Source organism: Cupressus sempervirens, chromosome 4 (genome assembly GCF_028749045.1).
Source record: "Cupressus sempervirens isolate cs-2001-9-10 chromosome 4, ASM2874904v1, whole genome shotgun sequence".
NCBI lineage: Eukaryota > Viridiplantae > Streptophyta > Pinopsida > Cupressales > Cupressaceae > Cupressus > Cupressus sempervirens.
In genome coordinates, this window is record NC_143121.1 from 134,030,565 (window position 1) to 134,050,745 (window position 20,181).

General features: G+C 32.6%; 1 pseudogene; it reads right to left on the reverse strand.

The window, feature by feature from the left end:
* Positions 1–952: 952 nt before the first annotated feature.
* Positions 953–11,370, reverse strand: LOC149560321 (glucan endo-1,3-beta-glucosidase pseudogene; annotated as a pseudogene).
* Between the last annotated feature and the right edge of the window lie 8,811 nt (positions 11,371–20,181).

Consider the following 20,181-nt stretch of genomic DNA (forward strand, 5'->3'; position numbering starts at 1 on the left):
AATTATCTCATTTTTATTAACTGGATCAAAGTTATAACAAGTAAAATGGGGCCTCCCCAAATTTTGAACAATCTACATTAGCACGACAACAATAAACAACCAATTTTAAGGGATTCAAAAGATAGTCACAATATATTCAAATAAATTGAAATATGAAACATAGGTTCTTTGATATGCATACTAAAAATTCCCAAAGTGGCGAGTCATGAAACATAATTGGGTGAATGATATTCAATTGCAAACTAGGTCTCCTGTCATTGTTTGACATAGGTAAAAATGCATATTTGGACATTGCTCAAAATGAAACTTCACTGAATGACTCAGAATGGAAATTTATCATCATGGGATGAGTAGATATTCTTAATGTAAGGTGTTAGAAATACTAAAAACCTCTTAGGCCTCAAATGGATGGCCAGGTACATGTGCATAAAATGTGATTTAAGGGCTCAAAAGATTGGAATGGTACTCAAAATTGTTAGGCAATTTTGAGTCTAAACATGTTAGATATTACCATCCTAGTTATGACATGATTGCAATAAATGTAATGAGTAGTGGATGGCTAGCCATCAGAATGGACTATTGTAATTGTGATGGCTGGTCGAATTATTCAAGAAAATAAATTCTTTTGTTCCATTGGAAGACCAATGGATAGCCATGACACCAAAAGTTGTTTGTTTTTAGATCATAGTTGTTGCATGGGAAAGCTTGTATTTCCTTTAATGTGTTAATTGCTTATTTTCATGATGCTACTTCATATTCAATTTTTATCCTTATGGATTGTAGAGTCTCAAGAGTAAAGCATGTGATACAACATAGTTCGGATATCTTGAAGACTTAGAAAAACATGTAGTATGCTTAACCCCAAGAAAAGGTATATGTTGATAGGCACTTAGCAAAGAGAATGATGCGTATGTATCCAAAAGTAGGGGAACAAATTGAAATCAACTAGATTTTAACTTGTAAATTTCATAGGGTACACTTGTATTTTAGTAGCCTAAAAGAGCCCAAAATGCCTCTCTGTGACAGCCCCAGACTTCAAATCTTCATTGGACATGTCTAAAAAAAAACCCTACATGGCTTGGTTAGGCCTCTTGGGATTCCCTTGACTAGAAAAAATATGCTTGATATAGTTGTTTTTGTAACTCTTTTCATTGGCTACATTTGCACCACCATTAATATTCCCATAAGAAGGCCGACCACTTTTAGCAACAATAATAGGAATGTCTGAGTGACCCAAGGCTTCCATTGTATAAATGAGAGAATCCAAAATTGCATCAAACAAATTAGTTTAACCCACTTCATTGGGGGTCTCCTCTTGGAAGAAGGCATAAGGGAGACGAATGTCTTTGGGATCATAGGAATAGGCAAAATAGGTGTACACATCTACCATAAAGGGGGACTTTGTTTGTGAAAGGAAATCCAAGATGAAGTTCATGATTGAGGTTATTTTAGGGCTAAAAGTTCCTAAAGAAGGAGGATATGAATTGTTAAGGGAAGAAATGATTTTTTTTTTAAAGGCATTGATTTGGTTGTGTAATTAGATGGCTTGGAGTACATTGTAGATGTTTTTCATGGTAGGGAAGAGGTTAAATTTGTAGGGTGTATCAGGAAGTATCTCATTCCACACTGAGATGTATTTTATGAGAATTTTTGGGTATTGGGGCTGAATATTCTTTGCAACCCACTACCTTATAGTAGCTTGGCTTGATGCAATGTTAGGGAGTTCCATTTTGGACTCCCACTATTACTTGTATGCCTTTATTTTGAAATGCGTTGAGAGTCTTATGATCAACATCATATATTCTCACTTTGCCAATTTTTTTGGAGGTGTACATGCTTGTCACTTCCTCTAGAGATGGTAAGTTATCACCTAACCTTCCATATCATACTCCTATGGACTCTCCTTCTTTTTCTACACCTTTAAGAATACATAAGAACTAGTTAGATATGAGAGTGGGTGAGGTAGGAATTGTGGGTGTGAGCTTAGGGAAAGACTAGTCTCCCATGGGTGAAGAATAGTTGGGCCTAGGTTGCTCTCACCATTTGAAACTCGAGGTGGAATAAAACTTGATTCCATGAGGGTGACCCACAACTTAAAGCCTATCAATCAACCATAACCTTTGTTGTTGGCTCTTGGAATTAAGGAAGGAAAGAAAGCTTTATAATATAGAAGAGCAAGAAAGGTACATTGAAAAAGGTTCCGAATTCTCTTCCATCCCCATATCAAATTAGGTATTTCATACATAGGTCATTAATTCATATAGATATGGTCTATTCAAAATTTTCTTTTTTATTATTTGTTATGTTTATTCTAGGAGAATTTCTACCACCATAAAAATGCTCCTTGTAAAATTTACCATAAAATTAGATCTGAAAAATGGGCTAAAATAAAATAAAAATCCCATCCTTTAGCCTTAGATTCATTATGACTATTGGAATGAGTAGCTATGTTGGAAGAGAAAGGATATCCTTTCTCTTGGGTGGCTTAAATGTTTTAAAATTTCTTTTTCTATGAATTAAATAATATAGTCCATTTAGGCTATCTTTAATTTCTATATAAACTAGAGGGATTGGATTGTTAGAAATAGGAATTACGGGGGGGGGGGGGGGGGGGGGGAGAGTGAAATAGTAATTTACAAACTTTAGTTGCCAACTAGATATTATTTATAACTTTAAACCATACATAACAAAGTAATAAAATAATTTTGAATAATAATATTAACCATGCACCAAGATAACTCATAACACCATATTTTTTAAACTAGGGAAACCCTAGCCAAGGGAAAACTATGGTGGGAATGATACCCACTACTAGATAATATATTGATATATAAGTTTCTTGTTAGAAGATGGACCCTGTTATAAGTCAATGAGAAAATTCAATATAGAGAGTCCCTGTTAGAAGACTTTGAACTCCTATTAGGAGATTCCAACCCTATTAGAAGTTGTAGGACAATAAATGCAAGATGAACCCACTACCTACACATTCAGTTCCAATTACAAGAAGAGCTCACTGCCCAAACAAGTAATTATACTTCTGATATATAGGTACTATAGCTTCTTTCTTGACTGCTCTCTAATCTTCAACTTGGTCTTTATATTCACCTTGATCTTGGATCACAAAAATAGGTTTACAAAACTTTGCATATATTACTTTATAGAAAGTTTTCATATCACAACACATCACTGGTTTGCACACCTTAATTCAAAAGATGTCCTTTACATAAATACCATGCCTTTTCTCAAATTGTTGCTAGGTTGGCTAAGACCATAATATACTTTTCCAACTTAGAGTAAACATCTAGGATGTCAAGCCTAATTGGTCAAGTAATTATTTTGCAAAAAAAATAATTCCTTTCCTTTAATTCCACTATCTTGTTTCACTAGTAAAACACAAATATCTCTTTTCCATAAAGTCTATACTGATGCCCTAGATTATACATGTCATCATCAACATATATACTATCTCCATCTAACTTCACTAGTCATAAGCTAACGTTAGTAACAAGTTACATACAAAATAATACACTACTCTAAACCAAATTCATACATAGACAAATTTCTAAGTACAAATTTCTGAGTACCAAAAGCTAAGTATCTTTATTTTTGAGGTTTCCTATAAGCATGTACATCATGTGTTTCCATAAATGACAAAAATTACATATCTTCATTAGCTTATTATCAACAATCCCCCCGTTCGGCATTAATGAAAACAAAATAAGGAAAATTGGGTAAGTATCAAAAACTTGTCAAAAAAACAATACAGTAACATTACATTAATCATCTATTACAACTTGTCCGTCTTACATATACTCCCCCTCACAATATGATTTCATACCTTACAATTTTATCTTCTCCCTTTTAACTTATTTACAATTTTCTTATGCATCTTCTCCCCCTTGACATAAATGACAAAGGTTAGAATGTTAAAAATTATCAAAATTGTTGTCAAAAACTCTATTCTTCTATCTTAAATTGATAGTATCTTTATACAATCATCAAAAATTGCCTTAAGATTGGTTAAAAAAATTATTTGTGTATCCTTGTCTAATTCAATACAGGTGAGAATTGCACATAGGGCATATGATGCAATCTCAACTACATTAAGATCAGAATATAAAATTTTTGAGTAGGTGTCCCTGGCTTTGACACATTCCTCCAATTGTTTCTCTACAATACATATTTTTAGAGCAATATATTATTTGAAATCCAAAAATAGTTTCAAAAATTATTCTTTCTAAAGTTCCAATTACCTAATATCATTATGAATACTAGCTATTATCCTTCAAAGTCATCAACTTTGGTAGAAGATTGTTGTATTTTTCTTGATAGAGACTCTAACTCAATCATCTTCCCTTTAATATGACTATCAAGATCCTTGGTCAAATTATGAGATAGTGTACATTTAATGTACAACACCTTTTCATCCTATTGACATTTATGAAGTTCCTTGACACAAGTATCAAGACTCATCAAATAATTTTTTATATTCTAACAAATAGTGCTAAACAAGTTAGCATCATGTGAAATTTGTGCCTTTGACTTTTCAACATTTAGTTTGTAAATTATTCATTAAAAGACTTCAATATTTCTTGTGCCCTTTGTTTAGGATCTACCTTTGTATGCTATACTCCCAGAGTACTATGTAGTGTATTAGTAACCTCCATCAGGGTTCTTTGTAGGATCTTCAGTTTCCTGTTCTTCTTAATAAGTTTTGATAAAGATGAGATCAAGTCACTTTGATCATCATCATCAGTTGTCAGGCTAGCAAGGAAAAGTGGAGTAGATGAACTAGAAGGTTTAGATTTATATTCCCTTTTCTTCTTTTTGGCTACCTCTTTGACTCTTCTCTCTTCTTTCTCTTTCTCTCCCATCTCTTTTCTTTCTTTTTCTCTCTTTTATTCCTCATGTATTCTCTTCTTCTTATCTTCCTCAAAGCTTTTCTTCATTTCTTCTTCAAGCAATTTCTACTTGGCTTCTTCTACTTTCCTCTTTTCTTCCTCTAATAGCCTCTTCTCTACTTCAATTTTATTCAATTGTTCTTGAATATCTTTGACATGAGATTTAGGATATTTTGAGCTCTCAAAAGGGTTAGTATCATCAATGTTACTAGTAAAATTGGTCTCATCAATCTACATTGTGTCACCACTTACTAATACTTCTAAGGTTCTAGGTGCTAGTGAAGGTGCTACCTTAGACTCTATCATCATCTAACTTATGGTTGCCATTGTTTCACTTCAAATCTTTTCCTTGTCACCCACCATAAAAAGAAATGATCTAGGGCCTAGACTGCTCAACAAATTCTTGACTTCTTATTCATCATCAATCTTGCATATAGTCCTTCTCATAGAATTTCAAAGTTCTATGTCCTCTTCTCAAGCTGGTGCCTTCTCAATAAGTCTGTCATAGACCTTCTAATTTACCATACCTTTAATATCCTTAATTTTCATATTATTATCTATTATATATCTCATAGTAGAGATATCAATCTAATCTTTTTCAATATCATTATACAAGTCATTAATTTTCTTCATCTAAACAAAATTTCCTTCATTAGCAATGGCTAAATTAATCTTCTATATCTTTGGCTTCCAATGTTGCTAAGCTTTTCTTGTTGACTATTTAGAAGTAGTAACTTTCTCTACCTATTTAGTTTATTGTTCTTTTTCTTCTTCACTAGATTTAGTAATTGTTAATAATGTCTTTTGTCTTTTTCCTAGTCTAGTGGCTTGTTGCTTAACCCTTTTTGTCTTGGTGGTTAGAACTTCCACTAATCTTTCTGATTTCCTCTTTGACTCACCTAGTTATACATCTAACACTACTGCATAAGGAATGCTCTATCCTAAATATGTCTTTGAAATAGACACTGACAAAGGTTGCACACATATTATACCTTGCTTCATAATCTTCCTAACTACGTGCAACTCATTTTCAGTCATATTGGCCTCTGATAAAGATTTCTTCATTATTGTTTCTATCTTCTTGTGAGATGCCTTCGCTAAATATGCCTGATGAGTTAATTAGGTAATCTCTTCAAAATTTCCAAATCTATACTCAGCTTGGTCCTTCTCAAAGTTCAACAATAAAAAATAAGTGATGAAGTAGTAGCTGGATACATGAAAAAATAATTGATTGATTAGAAATTGAAATCTAAACACATCATTCTTAGTCCTTTTGATTTTCTCTAGGTTTTCAAGAAGTTTTATTCTAAGAATTTCCCTAAGGTTAATTTGTTCCTTCTCAACACATATCTTGTAGGCTGCATATATGAATCTAGTTGGCAATTCATCAATCTCAGAACATCAACATATAAAGTAGGCAATGATTCTACTTAGGAATCTTACATCATCTTATTTAAAGGTTTTGATCACCATGGCCTTTCCATTATAAACTACTTTTTTATAGCTCTCAACTTTCTTCTTAACTAGTTTCTCACCTATAGGTACACTGCCTTGTTTGCTAACATGAGTTACCTCGTGAATAAGGTTGGCTAAAATATCAACTACATTATTCTCCATCCATATTTTCCTATCATCTATTCTACTTAGTATAATCTGAGTCCATTCATCCATGTCTAATTCTCAATAGAAATGATATTTGAAAAGATCTAGTCCTTTTAAATATTCAAATCCAAGTTTCACAGACATATCATGATTAAAGACTAATTCCATATCCTTGTTCATATACTTGCTCCCAATAGATTCAAACTTTCTATAAAGATAACTTCCTACATCTTCCAAATATACTACATTATTTAGTGTAATGGGTAATGTTGAATTATTCTATGGGTGTCACAGAAATAACCTTAAATTTTAGTCTCTCCTCATTCTTAGCATTATGAACTACTAACATATCCATGATTCTAACAAATATAAACTTTGTTGAAGAAATTCTATGAATAAACAATAAAATACCTCTTTCCAAAAATAGGATTATCTTCAAAATCTCCTTATCAAGTTGCTTCTAAGTGCTCCATGCTTTGGATGTAATCAAAATGAAGTGGTAGTCAAGTCTATACTCCATCTTATTCATTATATTTGAACAATATTAATTGCATACTTTGCAAACATGAAAAAATTTTCACCGAAATTTTGAAATCAAATATCTTCTCAAGATCTTCTATCTAATCTTCAAATGCTATCTGAGGCTCACCATAGCTTCCTTTCATTGTGACAATGGTCCAAAAAACTTTTCTTCATGAAATTCTTAGTAGGAACACCATTTTCATCTTTTGCTATGGAACTAACTTTCTTTGTAATAATAGTAACACTTAATTCCTTAATAAAAAGTTTAGATAAGTTCCAAATTTTAAGCAAGCTTAGATACCATTGATACATATCTCAATACACCTTTTCTCAACTTCACTACCCATAATTCAATCTTTGAGTGAAGTTAAAAATTTTGGTGTTCTGAACAAGCTTAATTCAACTTAATTGAATCGAACTCAATTACTAACTTCGATCTTCCTATCTCACTATCCTCTAACTTTTCCTCTAAGATGTCTAATCCTTTTACAAATGGCTCATTGAGTTCTTCTTAAAGTTTGAACTAACTACATTTCTTTGTTCCTCATTGTCTTTCTTAGTTTTGGAGTTCCTCTCATGGTTTCTTCTATCATTTCTAGCATTTCTTCCATTTTTCCTTCTATTTCTGAAGTTTCATCCATTGTTCCTTCTATCTCTGAAGTTTCTATCCATTCTACAATAATTTGTTATATGTCTAAAGTTGTTGCATAACTAACATATTGGAGTTATGCTTCTAGGATTCTACTAATCATCAAGTGCATTGCAATTCTAATCTATGTGTCCAAAGTTGTTACACCTATAACACACGATCTGTCTTCCTTCTCTCAATGTCCTTTCATTAGATCTTCTTCTATCTATAGGGTTAGTATTTCTAGACATTCTACTATTCCTTCTATCATTATCATATTAATTTTTCCTATAATCAATTGCTTTATGACCCATACCATGACAATTATGACAATACAAATCCTTAACATGATTAAATGAATTATTTGTACAATCTCTTTTCATATGACCTATTTCATTACATGAAAAATACTTTCCTCTAAATTCATACCTAATATCCTTAGGAGATTCCACTTTCATTGGTTCATCCAAAATCTAAACTTCCTCATCTTGTCCAACTTCTTTAGTTTATCAAAAGATTGAATGGATTCAATCTTATCATTAGATTTAGCTTTTTCTTTTAGATCTGATCTAATCTTAGGTTTCTTTGTTGACATGTTAAATAGATAACCAAGACCAATCTTATCATAAGTAGATCTCTGTATTGACATTGAATCATCAAGTTTTTCTCTAGTAGAATAAAACTTCTCAAGTTTCTACTTACATTGAGTTAGTTCACTTTTCACAATAGTGTTGTACTTCATGATCTTCTTTCAATATTTTAAATTCAGATGTCTTCTTTGCTAGACTTGCTCTAAGATCTATATTCTCAATCTTCAATTCAAATTAAACTTTAGATTTGTAATCTTCAATTCATGCTTCAAGATCTTGTACTCTATCTTTTGCTTTGAACAATCATCATTACTAGTTTTAGATATGAGATGTTCAATCTTATCCTTCAACTATCCAATATATACTTTGGAGTCTTGATATCTATCCTTCAGCTTATCTCTTTCTTTAGTAAGGAGATCAATTTGTTTAATTGCCTCATCTGGTTCTTCATCAACTATTTCATATCCATAGGAATCTTACTCAAGCTATTAAGCCTCTTCTGAGTAACTATGCTTTGATACCAATTGTTAAAAATATGAATTACTAGGGTTGGGGGGGTGAATCAATAATTTACAAACTTTAGTCACCAACTAGATATTGTTTATTACTTTAAACTAGACATAACAAAGTAATAAAGTAATATCAACCAATAATAGTAACCATGTACAAAGATAACTCATAACACCATTTTTTTAAATCTAGGGAAACCTTGGCCAAGGAAAAAAACCTAGTGGGGATGATACCCACTAGATAATATATCGATATATAAGTTCCTTGTTAGAGGATGGACCCTATTAGGAGTTAATGAGAAATTTTAGTATAGAGATTCCCTATTAGGAGACTTTGAATCTCTATTAGGATATTCCAACCATGTTAGGAGTTATGCTAACCCTATTAGGAGTTGTAATATAGTAGATGCAAGATGAGCCCATTGCCCAGACATGCCCTTCCAATTAAAAGAAGATCTCACTACCCAAACAAGTAATTATACTTCTAGTATATAGGTACTATAATTTTTTTCTTGACTAATATCTAATCTTCATCTTGATCTCAGATCATAAAAATAGCTTTAAAAAACTTTGCATATATCGCTTTATAGAAATTTCACATATTATAATACATCACTGACTTGCACACCTTAATTTGTAAGATGTCCTTTGCATAAATACCATGCCTTTTCTTAAATTGTTACTAGGTTAGCTAAGACCATAATATACTTTTCCAACTTATAGTAAACATCTAGGATGTTAGCCTTAATTTGTCAAGTAATTATTTTGTAAACAAAATAATTTCTTTCCTTTAATTCTATTGTCCTGTTTCACAAGTAAATCATGGATATCTCTTTTTTGTACAGTCTGTACTGATGTCTAAGGTTATAGACATCATCATCAACATGTATACTATCTCTATCTAACTTCACTAGTCATAATATCATGCCAATAATAAGTTACACACAAAACAATACACTACTATAAACCAAATTCATACTTGGACAATTTTATGAGTACCAAAGGCTAAATATCTTTATTTCTAAGATTTCCTATAAGCATTTACATCATGTGTTTTCATAAATGAAAAAAATTACATATCATCATTATGACTATTGGAATGAGTAACTGTGTTGGAAGAGAAAGGATATCCTTTCTCTTGGTTGGCTTAAATGTTTTAAATTTTTTTTTGATATGAAATAGATAATATAGTCCATTCAAGCTAGCTTTAATTTCTATGTAAACTAGAGGGACAAGATATTTGTACATGTGGTTACTTAGCTAAAGGAGACCTGTAATTGGGATGCATGATTATTCAAAATGTTGTAATCTTATATTTAAATAGCGAAATGACGATATCTTGTTTTAAAAAAAAGTACACACTCATTTTTGCATTCTTAGAATATATAATTAGTTTTAGATTAGTTCAAGTTCCAATTTACATAAGATATAAACTAAAACTATAAAACTACACTCAAGAGCTTAAAGAATTGAACCAGTAAATATGACGGCTTGTTTGAAGAACAAGCTATATAATTTCTACATATGAACTTGACCATTTATTAAAAAACTTGAAACATGATCTAAAACTCAATTGAGCATCTTTTAGCTCTGTATACATGAAGTTTTCTTATGCATAAAGATAAAAATAATAATACAAAAAATGAAAAACTAAGACAGAACAATACAACATGGGCTTTATTATAAAAATTCAAGATTATTATTATTATATAAGATCATGATTCATCCATATCTTTAGACAAGATATCCTACAAAGAAAAAAGATTAAGAAAAAAAATCCAATTGCAAGAAGTTCTACCTATTTAGAACACCACAAAAAATGCAACCTTTCAAAAAGAAATTAGTTCTACCTAACAATCAAGTAGATTCCCAATTCAAACCACATGAGCTACCCAATCAACTACCTAGAATTTAATAATATTTATTTGTTAATCAAACCTTCATTCAATGCTATCCAAATATCTACAACCACATAAATTCCCTTATATGGTACTGTAAAGCCAAAGCATACATGTATTAATCCAGTTGAATGCTAACCTATAAAGCTATTACCATTTTAGATTTTTTAAAATTATATAACTCACTATTATTTTCCCCCTTACCTATGGGAATGCTTCTTGCTAGAGGTAATTGATAACCATCATGACCAAGTGATGCAACAATTTAAGAATTATAAATTTCAATGCCTAAATCATAATAATAATTGATCATCATTTTGGGAAGAAAAGGGGAAGGTTTATAAAAGAAATCAGTCAATCAGGATGTGTCATCATTATTATTTTCCAACTATCCCAATATGATAATAAATGATGATATGCAATGTAAAATATTGATTTCTATCTTTATGACTACTCATGACACAAAAAAATAAATATGTTTCAAAAACTCTAGTATATTTGATTGGAAACTTTAATTGACTAAATCAAACCAACACATATTCATTAAGATCTATAGATATTCACCTTAGAACTAATGTTTATGAAAGTAAAACCAAAACTAATCATGCAGAGATTCTCACCATAAAAATCCATGTCCCTGCAAAGGAAGAGTATGAACATCATAGAAGAAAGACAATGGATTGAATTCTTATCCCTTAAATTTACATAACATCTCTTCATCTTGAAGATAAATTGTGATTAGAGTAGATGACTCCTTGAATTTAAGGAAGAATCCTTTCTATTTCATACATCAACTCAAGGAGATTATTTATATTGTCAATTTTGGTGATCTTTATTGTCCTTATATACTGAATGACATCGATGGTTTAATACAATTTGATGGGGAGAGGATTTGGAGTCTAAAAAGGGTCTAGCCATTAGTATGAATGCTGATAATATTAATTTTTGGGAGTATCCTAAGTTTCGGAGAGCATGTGGCAATGTTGACATGTTGTATTCATGATGGTGTTTGTCATTGATGTCAACAAGGTAGTAATTTTGTGAAGACTAGTAGACTAGCAGATAGAGATCATGGTCATACAAACATGGTTTTGGTTGTCAGGTGATGTGTGGTTCAAGAAATGTTCTACACTATGTCCTAATGATGAGGTTCAATGCGCGTAAAGTAATTTAAAGACATATGGAAGATATGTCTAATTTACAGTGAGTAGTATAGAGACAAAGTACCTAAGAAGTGGTTTTTGGTGATTGTATTATATCTTCTAATAGATATATAATTTGGAGATCTCTAGATAGTTAGTAATAGAAGATAGCCTAATGCTGACATCAACAAGTGCACAAGCCCTAGTGTTGCATGTATGAGAAGTTGTATAGATTGTGAGCCAACAGTGCTATTTTAATTACAAAATAATTAATTATCTTATTATAATTCATTGGGGAAGTCTCAAAGCCAACTCAAGGAATTATTTTTGAATATATGGGATAAAGGAAATATGTTTTCCTTATTTTTGGAGTGTGTGTGGATCGAGTATGAATTGTAAAGAGTACAAGGAGGTGCAAAAAGGAGAAGATTGTTTGGTGAATGCAAGTAAGTGATCCAAGGGATTATTGGATGTGAATTTTGTGATCTGGTAACAAGTCAAAAAGAGAAAATGTATGGTTGACATGATAAAGAAAGAGGAAAGAGTGGTACAATTCAAGTTCATTATTTTACAAGGAATAATACAAAGATCATTCATATAGTGGGTTCATTGGGTCCATCTACCTTTTATAACTCCTAATAGGGTTGGAATCTCCTAATAGGGATTCAAAGTCTCCTAAGGGGGACTAGTATGTAATAAATACTTTTACAGACTCCTAATAGGGTCCATCCTCTAATAAGAAATATTTATATTAGTACATCATATTATGGGTACCATCCCCACTTGGGTTTTCTCTTTGATCGAGGGTTTCCCTAGTTAACATATCTAGTATTATTGTGCATGAGTATCTTGTTGTTGTTTCTGATTGTACTACTCAAATGGTTAAGATTTAATAAGGTTGATAAATGTGATAATAGTTGGATAAATGAATCACCCCCACTCTCATTTATATTGGTGGACTATATATTCTAACAATTAGTATCAGAGCTTTAGGTCCTTGAAGGGAAACCTTGACAACTTTGGGAGATCAATGGAGAGTCATTTCAGAAAGGATAGTCCTAAGTCTGATGGAGGAAATTTTGACATCAAGAAGGTCGAGTTTCTTGGTGAGACATCATAAACATGTAAATAACTAAGCATTAAGTTTCTAGATCTACAATCTATTTGTTGCATACAAAAAAATAGAAGCACAAGTAAAAATAGATCCAGATCTAAAGAAGAGATGAAGATCAAAGAAGGTATTGATTTGCTTATGAAAAGAGACCCAAAAGGTATGGAATTTTTTATTTGTTTGAAATGTAAAGAGTTTGGTCATTATTCATGTAGATTTCCTAAGAGGATAATAAAAACTCAAAATAATTCACTTTTTGCTGAAGATCAAGAATTTAAAGCAATTACGGAAAGATTCTTGAATGACTATGATGTTGAACTTTAATTAGTTAAGAAAGATGAAGTAGTAGAAGAGATAGATTTGTTAACTGTTGTTGATCCAAAGACTAAACATGAAAATGTGAAAGTTATCATTGAGAATAAAGGTGATTTACATAGCATGAATCAGATTGAAGAGAAGAGATTTGAGCTTAGATCAAAAGAAATAGTTGAGTTGACAACCCCTAGAAGAAGTCTATCAAAGAATCATCCTCTTGAACATATATTAGGAGTAGAGATAATAATTAGGTAAATGAAGATGTGAATTATGTTTTTTTTTTGAAGTTGAACCTAAGAGTGCAGAAGAAGCATGAAAAGATGATTATTGGAGTCAAGAAATGAAGGAAGAATTAGACTAGATTGTGAAGAATGAAACATGGGAATTAGCTAATAGATCTAAAGACAAGAATGTTATTGGAACCAAATGAGTATTCAGAAACAAGATGAATGAACAAGGTGAAGTTGTAAGAAACAAGGCCAATATTGTGCAAAGGATATTCATAGCAAGAAAAAATAGATTATGAGGAGATGTATGCCCTTGTAGCTAGAATGGAAGTAGTAGCAAACAAGAAATTCAAAGTGTATAAGATGGATGTTAAATTAGCCTTTCCAAATGAAGATTTTGAAGGAGAGCTATACATTGAACAACATGGAGGTTTTCCTCTCATAGAAAAGAAAGATACAATATGTAGATTGAAGAAAGCACTATATGGTCTGAAGCAAGCACCTAGAACCCAGTATGCAAGGTTGGACAAATATTTTGAAAAACTTGGATTTGCTAAAGGTATAGAGGATAGTAAGTTGTATTTGAAATAAATTGAGAATGGTTTTCTGATAATAGTAATATTTGTTGATGACATAATATTTGGAGGAAATGATGACAAAAATGATAAGTTTTCTTAAGAAATAAAGAATGAGTTTGAAATGAGTATGATAGGAGAAATGAAGCTCTTTTTAGGTTTGTAGATTATGCAGAATAGTGATAGCATTTTCATTTCACAAGCTAAGTATTTGAAAGATTTGTTCAAAATATTTGGATTGGAAACTTGTAAGCCTATTGGTACACTAATAGTAACTGGTCACAAGTTATGTAACCTATAGTTGAATAGAAGAAGTATAGATCCATGATTGGAAGTTTGCAATATCTGACTCACACTAGACTAGATATAGAAAATGTAATTGGGATTTTAACTAGATTTCAAGCTAATCCTAAAGAGTATCATTATGCAATAGTAAAGATAATATTTAGATATTTGAAGGGAACATCTAATTATGGGATATGGTATGATAAATCAAGTGATTTCACTCTATGTGGTTATAGTGATGTAGATTCAACATGCACTATATATGACAAAAAAGGCACTAGTGGTGAAACATTCTTTATTTGAGGAAGATTATTCTCTTAGCTAAGAAAGAAACAAGATTGTATTTCATAGAGTACAATTGAGGCAGAGTATATAGCAAGAACAAATAACTATAATCAAGTTATGTAGATAGAGTAGATGGTGAAGGATATTGAGATAAAATTTTCTAAACCTATTATCATATAATGTGATAACACAAGTATAGTAAATATGTCTAAGAATCATGTATTGCATTCTAATACTAAGCATATATCTATTAAGTATCATGTTTTGAGAGAGAGGAGAGCATAAAATGAGATCAAGTTAGAATATGTGAGTAGTAAAGATCAGATTCCAAATATGATTATGAAGCCCTTACCTAAAGATACTTTTTAGTACTTGAGAGGTATGATTGGGGTTATGCCCTTGCCTACTTTTGATTAGATGATGCAGAGATTGCATTAATCTTGTGGCACATAGAACTATTGTTTGAATGGACAAAATGTATGTGCTTCCTATATGGGGGAGTGTCTATGATGAGTAGAGCATTAAGAACTCTTGGTATTTGGTCGTGAACAATGTCTTTGGACACTTGAGCTAGTTGAAGAATTGAAACAGTAAATTAACATAATGAAGCCCCTATCATTGATGTCAATGCTAGTGAAGAGTGCATGAAAACAATCTCCTAAGCATGAATGAGGAGAAAATTGTTAGAGTAAATAATTAATTTACCAATTATTTATTCTATTTAGTTAAGCTTACTTAGGTAAATGCATTTCATTTATTAGTTGTAGTCTAGGAGTTAGTTATAAGTTGTTGACAATATGAGAGTTTGTTCTCTCTTAAGTCATACTTATCCTCTCACCTTGTTCAAGGAATTTTCACCTCATGTGGATGTATGCTTAGTTGTCACACTTATCTCCTAGCATCTTCTAGCTCCTTCTAGAAGATTCCTAGAGCTCTTTATATTTGGGCTCCCTCATTGTATTTTCATAACATAACACTTTCAGCATATTGTAAATACATATTTTCTTGTGTTTGCATATTTTCTCTCTCATGTCCATTTAGGGTTTTTCCCTCACTCCATGCTCCTCCTTCCTTGGCTTCCCTTTGATAGGTTATTTACATGTAGGTGATCCTAGGTATCTTTGGAGTTCAATTTCATCAACTAAAACATGGTATTAGAGCCTTCCTACTGCTACTTCGTTGAAGGATTTTTGAGGCTATGATTTGGAGTCAAAAACCCTACTTTGTTTGTGCTTTTTTCTTCAAATCAGGGGTAGACCAAATTTTTGGAGCACTTTGGACCCAAATGGACACTTCCATTGGATTTAGAAGGAATCTTTTAGCTAGGATCCATATAAAATTTTATGATTTTGGAGACAGAGCTTTGGGAGGCAAAAAATTTTTGTTTCAAGCTTTCCATATAGTCATACAGATGATTAGGTGCCTAAAAAATAAAAATAAAATATATTAAATTCACAACACCACCACCCTGCCACTATAGGGCTACTGCTGCACTACTTGTGTGCAGCCCACAGTGGTTGTAGGTCGACCTTAGCCCATGCTCTACCTGAGCACAACCTCCTCTAGGTGGCACCTCTGTTGATCACCACTCAGTCCATGTTCTCTGCTCTGATAGCAGATCTGCACTCATCTCCCACCAGCCATAGCACCTAGTACAATCAGCACCTCTTGCAGTTATGTGGACTCTTCCTTCGTGTGACATGTGGATCCTATCACTGCCTAGCACCAACTCAGCACACAATCAGCATGTGTAGCTCACTTCAGCCCAGCTCAGTGCCACTTGGCACGACGTGCAGGTGATACATGGCTTGGGTGCCACATGGAACCACCACATCAATCCTTGCCATGTCATCTTTAACACATGGCTGCCATGTAGACTTACGACATGGCACACCACATGGCTTCTTTTTTCCCTCGACGGTTGCTGGGCTATCAAATTTAATCCATTATTTTTATGATGTCAGCGCTGCACATCTCGTAGGTCATTTTGGACCTACCTTTGGTTTTTTGGCCATAACTTGAGCATACAGAGGTATTTTCGAATCCAAAAGAAGCATCGAAAAGCCAGTTGTAAGATAGAGTCATTGGTGTAGGTATTTTAAGGTTTTGATAAACTTTTGTTTCCTTTTTTTTCAATTGAAGACCAAAGTTATGTTTTTGTCTCTAGCATGCATATCTTTTGCGTCCCATCTCAATTTTTTGAAAACATTATATTTTTGGAAAGTTGGTTTTGTCCCCTTTTCAAAAATGTTGTCTTTTTCCTTAGATTCTATCCCATCCTCTTTCTATCATATTTTTGGCATTTTAGCTCTATGGTGGATATCTTGGGTGTTTTAGGTCTGAGGATCATTTCCCTAGCATGATTTCTTTTGTTTTGGGTTATCCTACCTTTTTGTGTCAACTTTTTCATATTTTGATCATTGTAGAAATCATTTGTAAGTAGTTTTGTATATGCACTGAGATAAAGTGTCACTTTTGCATTTTAGGTTCATAAACATTGTTTTGAGACAGATGTACTTGCACTTTTTTTTTCATAAAGCACCATGGGGGGATAGTTGTTTGCTATTTTAGGCCTTCTCCCTTTGTCAAGTGAGTGTCCCTTCCATGAAATTAGCCCCATTAAACATCATTGTGATTGTGTCTTTATAGGTGTTGTTACCTCTTCCTCTCTCGTCGTTCTTGGTTTGTCTATAAGAGATTTTTGGCCCATCTTCTCAATTGTTTGTCATCTCACCCAGTCTGCATTAAGGGGGGTTTTACTGTTGTTCTAATGCATCCATGGTTTGATGGTTTGATAGTGTGAACTATGTATTTAGTGGTTGATCCTATATATGAGGCGATTGCAGTGGCTGGCTACCTATGCATTTCGGTGAGATAGATCATCTACCATATAAATACACTCAGTTTGTGCCTTCTTCTTCCTTGGAGGCTCTTCAAATCAATAGTTTTCTTTTTTATGGAAGATTTGTGGCTTCTTCATGCTTCCATGATGGTCTTCATGATCACTTCTTGTTCCTATTTTAGGGGGCATTCCCCTTGTTGGAGGCTTCTTCAGTTCTTCACTAGGTTCTTACCTCTTTTTGGGGGAGGGTTTTTCCCACGTGGTTTTCTCTCTTTTAGAGGTTGCATCTTTTGCATTGTTCATGGGTACCTAATATGGCCTTATTGTTGGGACCCATTCTACATTTCATCTTAGTTTTGTGAGCTTAAGGAATTTCCCTAAGTTGCAATTAAGGGGGGGTGTTAGAGTAAATAATTAATTTACTAATTATTTATTCTATTTAATTAAGCTTACTTAGGTAAATGCATTTCATTTATTAGTTGTAGTCTAGGAGTTAGTTATAAGTTGTTGACAATACGAGAGTTTATTTCCTCCTAAGTCATACTTATCCTCTCACCTTGTTTGAGGACTTTCCACCTCATGTGGATGTATTCTTAGTTGTCACACTTATCTCCTAGCATCTTCTAGCTCCTTCTAGAAGATTCCTGGAGCTCTTTATATTCGGGCTCCCTCATTGTATTTTCATAACATAACACTTTCAACATATTGTAAATACATATTTTCTTGTGTTTTCATATTTTATCTCTCATGTCTATTTAGGGCTTTTTCTTCACTCCACGCTCTTCCTTCCTTGGCTTCCTTTTGATAGGTTATTTGCATGCAAGTTATCCTAGGCATCTTCGAAGTTGGATTTCATCAACTCCAACAAAAATCTATACTTTATTAGGGAGATTTAGAAAGATTAATGTGATTTAGAATAAGGAATATCTCTATGGGGAATATATGCAGCATGAAGAGTTTTATTTTATGGGGGAGAAGCTAAGAGTTGTTTAGTTTGAACAACTATTTTTGTTCCTAAAGAAGATGCAAAATAAAGTAGTGTTCCAAAGGATTTCAGATTTGATTGATGAAGAGGATTTGAAAAGATGAGTTCAACAATACCAACAATAAAGTATTGTTTGGTATTCTTTGAACTTAGATGTTTTTCATCTATGTTGCCATCAATGCCAAAGGGGGAGATTGTTAGCATGAATGTTGATTATATTCCTTTGGGGGTGTATCCTAATCTTGGAGAGCATGTGGCAATATTGACATGTTGCATTCATGACTATGTCATTGATGTTAATATAGCAATAATTCTTTTAAGACTGATAAGGTAGAAGATAAAGATCGTGGTTGTACAAACAAGGTTTTGGTTTTCAAGTGACACGTATTTAAGGATATGTTCTACACTGTGTCATGATGATGAGGTTCAATTCACTTAAAGTAAGTTGAAGACGTATGAAAGATATGCTTAATTTACAATGAGTAGTATAGAGACAAAGTACTTGAGAAGTGATTTATAGTGATTGCATTATATCTTCCATCATAGATTTAATCTAGAGATGTATAGATAGTCAATGACATAACATAGTCTAATTGTGACATCAATAATTATGCAAGAACTAGTGTCACATGTATGAGAAGTTGTATAGACTATGAGCTGATAGTGCTATTATAATTATGAAATAATTAATTATCTTATTATAATTAATTAGGAAAGCCTCAAAGCCAACTCAAGGAATTATTTTGAAGATATGGTACAAAGGAAAGATGCTTTCCTTGTTTTTGGAGTGTGTGTGGATTGAGTATCAATTGTGAAGCATGCAAGGAGGTGCAAAGAGGAGTGGAGCATTTGGTGAGTGTGAGTAAGAGATCTAAGAGATTGTTGGATGTGAAGTTTGTGATCTCATAACAAGATCAAAAGGAGCAGAAGCCTAATTTATAGGATAGAGAAAGAGGAAGGAGTAGTACAATTCAATTCTATTATTTTACAAGGACTAATATAGAGATCATTTAGATAGTGGGTTCATTGGTCTTGCCCCTAAAGCTATTTAGATAGTGGGTCCATCTATCTTCTACAACTCCTAATAGGGTTGGCACTCTAGACACCTAAATCTAATAACATCACTAGGTAATCTTATTTAGTGATCTTCTAGGGCATTATTGATAAAATATTTAATATTTAATTAATTAATCATCATCTCCTAGTAAATTAATTAATTAAATTAATTATAGTCCAATTGATAAAATCAAATGATAACCCAAAATTAATTTATCAGTTAAATACCTATTCCTTTATTAAATTAAATAAATGGATAAATCTATTTAATTTAATCCCACATCCCCTTTTATTAAATAAGACAATCCCAAACCCCTAACCATTCCCAAAACCCTATCATTACCCAAATCCAACCCATCCAACCATACAAACCTCATTTAGCCAGCTAATTAACCTACCCAATTAATGCCATACCACTTGTTTCCTAGTCCCCTCCCAAGCCAAAGCCTAATCCCCCTCCTAAACATGTAAACAACTTTAATAAAGGGTTAAGACTTTCTAACCCAAGCCAAAGTCAAAGTCTTCCCCATCCTCTTAGATTCCTATCCAAGAACATTAGTGGCTCCTACATGCATTAATGACCCTTTAAATTCCTCTTACATCTCTCTTCCACATTCTTTCTCCCTCACAACTCCCTTTGACCACCCATTTTGACCTTCTTCCCCTATCCAATCCCCTTGTGACACTTGTCAAAAGGCTATGGCTTTG